We start from the raw sequence: 8,583 nt of genomic DNA on the forward strand, positions 1-8,583 counted from the left end.
ACTTAATAGCAAAACACAGATGTTTTCTAGAGTGTGATCACAGGTTCTGCCTCATACCTTGTTTTCTGTGGCATGCTTTTCCTTCTCAACCTTGGCCAGTGTTAACTCAAGATCATCAATATCTTTCTTCAGCTCTGAACATTCATCCTCCAGTTTTCTCTTCTTGGCTGTCAGCTCAGCATTCAACTCTTCTTCATCTTCTGCTCTTTCTGTTAGCTCCTTAATTTTGGCTTCCAGCTGAATTTTGGTTTTGATGAGCTGGTCACATCTTTCCTCAGCATCAGCCAAACCATCAGCTTCCTACACATGATTGATTTAAATAGTTCTCAAATAATTATTTTTTCTTACTTCTTTTCAAACAGGGACTTACTATTTTCAAAGCAGCTTTACAATGTCTTTTTTTTTTTTTTTAACTAAACCCCACTATTATAACAGTATCTGTTTGTTTTGGACTGCCTCTGACCCAGAAAACAAAGGAATGTATTTTCACAATATATAGGCTCTGAGCATTTAAAACAAACAAACAACTCTGTAACTACTCATGTAACTCCAACATTAATTTGAACATAGAGCCTGATATCAGTATGGCAGCATTTCCCTGGTGTCTTTTCATCATTTTACTCATGTTGCATTTATCTGGACTGGAAACAGGTGTCAAGTTCTACTGAAAGGTCCGTGTACACAGAATTATTTTAACATGCAGTGTTTAAAACATGAAGAATAAAAAAGTCTAACATTCAGCTGAGAATATCTTGCTGCAGATTTCCTCAAAATATTTACTGAACATGAATTTAATTTTTAGTTTTGACAAAATTTTGTTTTAAGATCACATTTTCAAAGGCACCAGCTGAATCAGGCAGATCTATAGCCCTTGTTTTCAAGAACAGTTTGGAAGGGAGACTTGTTCACCAGGGCAGTGTCAATTACCTGAATTTACATGCATTCTAACATGTAAGTTACTTAGAAGTAAACTTTACTTTCTATATACTACTAGTTTTTTTCCTCTTTTCTCTAGTGGAGACCAATGACACCATCAAGGTAGAAGACTTCTTAGAGCTCAGCAAGATAGCTAGCTTTGGGTTTGTCTCATGTAGATTTAGATATCTGCCATGAAATGAAGGTACAGTCCACTCAACAAAAAAAAAAAGAAACAAAAAAAAAACAAACAAAAAGAATTACGGTTTTGGACAAATTGTATCATAGCCTAAAAGCATGAGTTTCTTCATTGATGAAGTTGAAGTTGACCTGAGGCTACTAGCTTGAATGCAGACTTCTAGACCGTAGACATCAAATGAATCCTAATGCTTGCTAGTAAAGACACTTTTAAGGGAATTACAGTTGCTGCCTTTTTATTTCTAGGAGAAAAGGGGTGGACTCCGCTTTCTTCACTGTTCTTCCAGAGGACAAAGGAACTATGAATGCTAGAGAAATGCCTGACACTCTCAGCCCCTCCTACTCCATGTGAATCCACTTGTGTTTCTCCATATAAAAGGTGTTAATAGACACTCCAGACTGCCTTTGTTGATCAGACAATAACATATCAAAATTATGTATGTAGTATGTAAAGTTTTAAAAAGACATGGTAATTGATGCTGTAAGTTGCCATGTATGATTTAAAATGTCATATTGTATACTGTAGTATTTAGTCACTGGAAATCGATTACTTCTCTCTTGATTTAAAAGTGTAAGGAACCTGCTGCGGTAATTAATTGATTTTTTTTTTTTATATTTGTAGATTTCAGCTTAGCTTTTCTTTATGATTTTCCTTTTTATTTTATAAAATATATGTATGTTTTTAAAATAAATACTGTTTGGGGGTAATGTGTCTGTTACTGAGACATTTGGGATCATTTTATATGGGACATTACAAGCCAAAAATATTAACAATACTCACTGCCTGCACTTGGAGCTGCAGATCGTTTTTTTCCTGCAGCAAAGAAACCATTTTTTCCTCCAGCTCCTTCCTCTTTGCCTCAGACTTGGCAAGCTCTTCCTTGGTTTTCTCAAACTCCTCCTTCATGTTGGCCATCTCCTTCTCAGACTCTGCACTCTTCAGCAGGGGCTTGATCTTGAAGAACAGCTTCATCCAGGGCCAGTGCTTCACGTTCATGAAGGAGCGAACATTGTACTGGATACAGAAGATGGACTCCCTGAAATGTAATAAAAACAGGTTATGCTACATATTTCTAAAGTTATAATACATGTTTATTTGTCATTATCAATAGGTATAATGTGAAGTTCTACGTATAATACTTTACAGTTATAGTTCTATATACGTGTGTATATAAAATATATATATATTTAGTAACAATATTTAGTATATTAAATACATATGAAATATATCTCTCTGAAAAAAAATTCTCTACAGTGATGTAGATTGTCAACTTGTATGGACAGTTTTGAAGTCCATATGCTTGGCTCCCTTTTGTGGCCAAAGAAAAGGAACACCTTCAGAAGCTCACTTGGTCCTTTTCGTGAAAGTTATCCAATGGAAAAGGATACTTCTCTTGTGCTGGAAGTATATGTTTCTTGTCTTTGATTATAATGGTGACCTTAAAACAATTAGCTTAGAGTAGATATCTGTAGATAGAGATATATATATAATGTAGCCATTTAGTTAATTTAGCAGAAATTAATACAAAGGGTGATATAAGTTAAGAATATTTTTTTTTTCAGAGATTGGGATTTTATGCTAATTAATCTTCTGTCAGGATATACTCCCAAACACATCCATATTGGTAAACTGAATTAATGAGAAATAAATGTGGGTTGGTGAGAAGCAGTTTATTTTCACTTGTCTTCATGTCATTGAAACTTCACGAGAATTGGCCCAGCCAAACAAATAAGTCTAAGTATCTACCTCCTCTCCATCATTTTCTTGAACTCCGCTCTCATCAGGTAACCCCTGCACATGGCTTGTGTGCGGGTTATGAGCTGTGCCAGCTTCTCATCTCTCATCTCCTCCAGGAGTCCCAGCAGCCCAGCTTTGAAGAACACCTTCAGAAAAAAAGAATGTTGCAGCATGTCATTGTCAGGTATTGCAAGCAGAGTACATCAGTCAGGCAGCATTTGTACCTTAGTGTGACCAAACTTGTACTGGGTGTGGTCCACATCGATGGATCCAAGGAGCTTCTCAGAAGCCTTTTTGCTATCAATGAACTGTCCCTCTGGGATGGCACTGGCATTAAGCACCTTGTACCTATGGGAGGAAGTGAAACAGATAGAAGGTTGATTCCTGGAAGCTCAATGAAACCTGTACTATCTGATGCTATTGTTAGGATTCTCTGCAGGTGGAGAGGTAAATCTGAACTCTGTTCCATTGTTTAGAAATCACATTTTCATGGGGAAATGTATTTTTAGGAAAAAGCTTGCACTTTCCTTCATCCAGAATTCTTGACACAGAATGGGTACTTTTTTCCATGACTAAGTTCTGACATATTTCACATCCTATTATCTAGTGCCTTATCTCCAAATGAGAACTCTATGTACAAGAATAAAATATACGGAGAGGAGGAGAGGTGAAGCAATTCCTCATCCAAAATAGTGGCAGTACATACTGTTTGAGTATTTTCTGGCTAGTATGGAACAATAAGCAAGATCTTTTGATTTTCTTTTGTTTTCCAATAAGTTAGCCTAGAATACCTTTTTGTTATCTAGAATAGCAGCAGGGATATGTTTATTCACATTTCTGAGCTGATGACTGCGAGTCGTCTTACTTAGCTACCCAGAAGTTAAATAAGTCTAAGCTAGGCAACTTGATTTCTGGATAGTAAATTAACAAATTATTTGTCCCATACCAGAATAAAAATAAATGACAAGAATAAATAAATACCTTTTGAAAATGCCTGTTCTTCTAGTTAGCTATAGAAAGAAATTGGATTAGTAATTTGGAAAATTGACTTCTGTATGCCTAAAGGTAGGTACAATGAAGCCTTACCATAACTTCCATAGTAGCTAAAACAGTTAGGGAATGAAATTACTCAACATTGGTTGGTATGGTGGAGGGTGGGTAACATTCAATCTAACCTCTGTTTAAAGTCTGCATAGAGTATTCTGCTGGGGAATCCTTTTCTGCAAATTCGAATCCCTTCTAGCACACCGTTACAGCGCAGCTGATGCAGCACCAGCTCGTGCTCCATGGCACCTAACAAAAGAAACAGTTAATTGGTACTTCATTGCGCTGCACCGAGAAGAACAGATTTATTACGTCTTTGAACTTTAACAACTTACCAGGTGTTTTTGTTTCATTGGGAATAAGACATCGCACAAAATGGGGATGTGTGCTTCGTAGATTGCTCATCAGCTTGTTTAAATTTTCCTTAAGAGTAAGAGCAAAGAATAGGGTTTAAAAATGTTCACCTACACAATCTCAATACTAGATGGAGCAAAATAACTGCAATAACCATTATCAGCATTCTGGTGTTGTTTTGTTGTTTTTCTTTTTCTTTATTTTTTTTTTTTCCAGAACTTTTGGGCAGTTGAGAAAGAATACTTCCAAGGATTCAATGAGAATCCTTGTTTATCAAGAAGCTGTTATGGTTTAAACACAACCAGTACCTGAGCAGCAATACAGCTGCTCACTCATTGCCCCTCCTGTTGTCCACCGCTCTCTACGAGGATGAGAAGAATTGGGAGAACAAGGCAAAACCTTGTGGGTTGAGATAAGTTCTAGTAAACTAGAACAACATGAAGAAGAAACAACAGTAACAACAAGAGTACTAAAGGAATAATATCTAAAATAAGTGACACACAACACAGTGCTCACTGTCCAGAACCACCTAGCCCTGAAAACCAACACCTGGCCCAAAACCCAAGTGCTTTTACAACTAGCATCCTCCTCCACTCCCACCCTATATACTGCGCATGATGTCTGTGTGGTACTGAATAACTCATTGGCTGGTTTAATTATCTATCCTGGCTATGGTCCTTCCCAATTTCTTCTGAAAATGGACTCTATCCTAGTAATATCCAGAACAGAAGCACATGCTTTTATCCTTTCTGGACATAAAAATTTTGTGAACTAGAACAATGTAAAACCTTTCTGAACAGAATTTGTTATATTCTTTTCTCAACATGGTGAAATTTATAACAATTACTCTACAATACCCGGAAAAGAGCCGAGACAGTCTGGAAAGAAGATCCCTTCTTCTTGCCGCCCTTCTTGCCACCACCACCACCGCTCTCTAAACAGGAATTTATTTTTTTTCAAAGGAAAAAAACAAAAGCATATGATTAGAATCTGAAGAACTTGGTGTGTTCTTAAAAGAATCGAAAAATCCAATAATATGATCAAAAGTTGCAAATCCATACAATATTTCAAGCTACAATGGGAGCTGATTTTTTTCACGTGACAGCAGAAAGCAATCTGATGACTTCAGGATGAAGTTAAGAAAATGCAAACAGGTAATAAAAATGTAGCACAGTAAGATATTTAAGGAATTAAATAATTTTTATTTTAAAGATACATAAACAGCATTTATATACCTTTACATCTAAGGATATGCATAAATTTAACAGGACGTTGATACATACTTCCCTTAAGTATTTGAGAATGCCCCGTATTGCAGAGATCTGGTTTGTCAGCTAGCCTGTGTTAATGTAGTAGAGGTCTTAAAAACCTACAGATGTCTCTAGGGAAGTGTAATATCCTTTCTTAGTCTGAGTGACTGAGTTCCAAAAAGCAGATGAAGTTTGGGGTTTTCAAGTTTTGAAATGTAAATATTATTACCAAAAAAAAAATTGCAATTTTTTTTTTCCCCTCTGTAAATTATAGTGAAACTAATTTAAAAAAAAAAAAAAAAAAAAAAAAAAAAATCACCTGCTTCTGCCCCACCAACAGAGGCAAAGAGTAAAGCCAGTGTCTTCAGGGATGATTTCTGGTACAGCCCCACAACAGTTTCATTCAAGGGATCCTTATTCTTCTCAAGCCAGCCAGTGATGTTGTAGTCCACTGTGCCAGCATAGTGCACCAGGGAGAAGTGGGCCTCAGCCTTGCCTTTGCCAGGCTTGGGCTTCTGGAAGTTGTTGGACTTGCCCAGATGCTGGTCATAGAGCTTGTTCTTGAAAGAGGTGTCAGTTGCCTTGGGGAACATGCACTCCTCTTCCAGGATGGAGAAGATGCCCATGGGCTGGGGGAAATATGAATACATGAAGAAAGTGTGGAAGCAAAAGAATCAGAAAGAAGGTAAATGAGAGGTGAATAGAAGATAAAAACTATACAAAAAAACTCTTCTCAGAAAGTGTAATCTTATGATTTTCCAGAAAGGGCATTTTGTTACTGGCTATGCATGCATCCTATGAAGTCAAGCTCAGCCATAAGTTTCAGGGTTGTGATGTAATAAAGAACTACCATGTAGTAATTCAGTAAGTACATGTTAGTAGAACATGGAAAGCAAAATGACTGAAATTAGTAGCATTCAGATGTAAAGAAGAATTTATACTTCCCAAATGCTTTTTCTTGGAAACAGGATAGAAAATGTCATTAAACATATTAAAACAGAAGTTGCTTAGAGTATTTACTCATTCAGCATGCTGTAGAATTATACACACATTTGAGTATGATCTCCAGAACAGTGAAAGGAGATGCATTTTTTTTTCCTAATGTAAATCATTATTGTGCTATACACACTATATTATGCAACAGAATCTCACAGAGAGTGAAGTAAAAGGCAAATGAAAATGTATATGAAATTCCTGAAGCCCAGAAATGACCATGTTATGTGCTGCATTAAGTGTGAGTGCTACATATCAGAGTGGTCTAATCTGAGCATTGAAGATTCCTTTTACATTTTACGTTTGGAAAGCTATTAAGTATATAGAGCACAAGAACCTTCTCAATGAGCTCAATGCAGGCAGCCAGGTCCATCCCAAAGTCAATGAACTCCCATTCAATTCCTTCCTTCTTGTACTCCTCCTGCTCCAGCACGAACATGTGGTGGTTGAAGAACTGTTGCAGTTTCTCATTGGTGAAGTTGATGCACAGCTGCTCCAGGCTGTTGAACTGCAGAACGCAGAGATTTACTTTCTTCTGAAATTAAGTTCTAGGAACACTTATTATCTTCCAAGAGTTTGTCTTTTCAACCCATTAAAGTCTCCCTGATTGGGATCGTGAATATTTAGTCATGGGACTGGACAGTCTCATCCTCTAAAGTATCCTGCCTCAACATATTTCTGAGCTCTGAAAAGAGTTGCAGAGCTTAGTCCAAATCCAGCTTTTCATCTACTTGAATTTGTGGCCAGGCATTGGTAAGGAATCTAGCTTCAGCATTAATAAAATTTTCCTTCAAGATGGTGTATATAACTTTTTCAAAAATCTTTCTCTCCTATTACTTATCAGTTATTCAACATTTTCATATTAGTTTTCAATGCAATTTTCATTTCTGCATGCAACAAGAGAAATCTATAAAATCTGCAGCCCTTGTACAGTAATACATACTATGAGAACCAGAATAGTGACAATTTACTGATTTACCAGCAAATAAAACCAACCTGTTAATGAAGAAAAATAACCCAACCCCAAACTTATTCCAGTTCCTTAATGCCCCTTTTAGGAAACTTGTATGAAGATCCTCCTCTTACATCAAAGATCTCAAAGCCAGCAATGTCCAGGACACCAATGAAGTACTGTCTGGGCTGCTTGGTGTCCAGCTGTTGGTTGATGCGAACAACCATCCACAAGAACATCTTCTCAAAGACAGATTTTGCCAGGGCCCCCACTGAATTGTATACCTAAAGAAAAGCAAAAGTTACCATCTAGGTCAAAAGAGGAAGTTCAAAGGTTTTAATTCATGTCATTTGTTTTATACCATCATTTGTTTCTTACCTGCTGCACGGTTTGACCCTTGGTCACATATTCATTCCCAACTTTGACTCGGGGGTAGCAGAGGGCCTTGAGCAGATCTGCTGAGTTTAGACCCATCAGGTAGGCAGCCTTGTCAGCAACTAAGGAAACAAGCATACAGAAGAATCAAATATTAGCTCTCTGGTAGACATATCTTCTAGTGATTCAGAACAATTTTTTTTACAGAAACCACATATACTTCAAGCCACATTCTTTAAAATGCTGTAATTTTTCTGGATTTGCTGATTTTTTCCCAATTTAATTAAGGTGATTTGTGAATGTAAAGATTCTTCTAATTGCTTTTAAAATGAACATGCAAATTTTGAAACAAGTTACTAGCCGACAAAAGGTTAGAGGACCATGAAAATGGCAGGTCAAACATGACACAATTTCTGAATAAATTGAAAAGGAAACAGGTTGGTAATGAAACACACTGCATTGAAAATTATAGTCATGAAACTAATGAGAGAGAGATCAGTGAACTATGATACCAAAATACATTCATATGATATCACATGCAACTCTTGGAGTGCGACCACATTCTCCTTAAGAAATATGACACGCAAACGTCTTTTCCAGCTCTAATTTTCTCTGAATCTAGACTACTAAGTGCAAGCACTTGAGCACTGGGTATACTCTGTCATCAGTTTCCAATTAGCTGCCTGCCCCTTTTTTTTATAATCAGTGAAGATGACTATGATCACCAGAACTATTTACAGAGCCCTTTAATGTGAGAAGCTTAA

The 8,583-nt window shown here is 36.8% G+C and overlaps 1 pseudogene across 1 annotated transcript in view; it reads right to left on the minus strand.

Annotated features, from left to right (window-relative positions):
- Nucleotides 1-7,941, minus strand: part of LOC103775830 — an 8,387-nt pseudogene extending 446 nt beyond the window's left edge. The window contains exons 1-11 of the transcript XR_608174.1: nt 7,823-7,941; nt 7,579-7,728; nt 6,830-7,000; nt 5,819-6,128; nt 5,107-5,183; nt 4,231-4,318; nt 4,027-4,144; nt 3,076-3,199; nt 2,861-2,997; nt 1,895-2,150; nt 44-300 (exon numbers count right to left, since the gene is read on the minus strand). The product of XR_608174.1 is annotated as a myosin-3-like (transcript). The remainder of the gene's footprint in view (nt 1-43; nt 301-1,894; nt 2,151-2,860; nt 2,998-3,075; nt 3,200-4,026; nt 4,145-4,230; nt 4,319-5,106; nt 5,184-5,818; nt 6,129-6,829; nt 7,001-7,578; nt 7,729-7,822) is intronic.
- Nucleotides 7,942-8,583: the final 642 nt, after the last annotated feature.

This window comes from Merops nubicus, unplaced genomic scaffold (assembly GCF_000691845.1).
Source record: "Merops nubicus isolate BGI_N331 unplaced genomic scaffold, ASM69184v1 scaffold1487, whole genome shotgun sequence".
Taxonomy (NCBI): domain Eukaryota; kingdom Metazoa; phylum Chordata; class Aves; order Coraciiformes; family Meropidae; genus Merops; species Merops nubicus.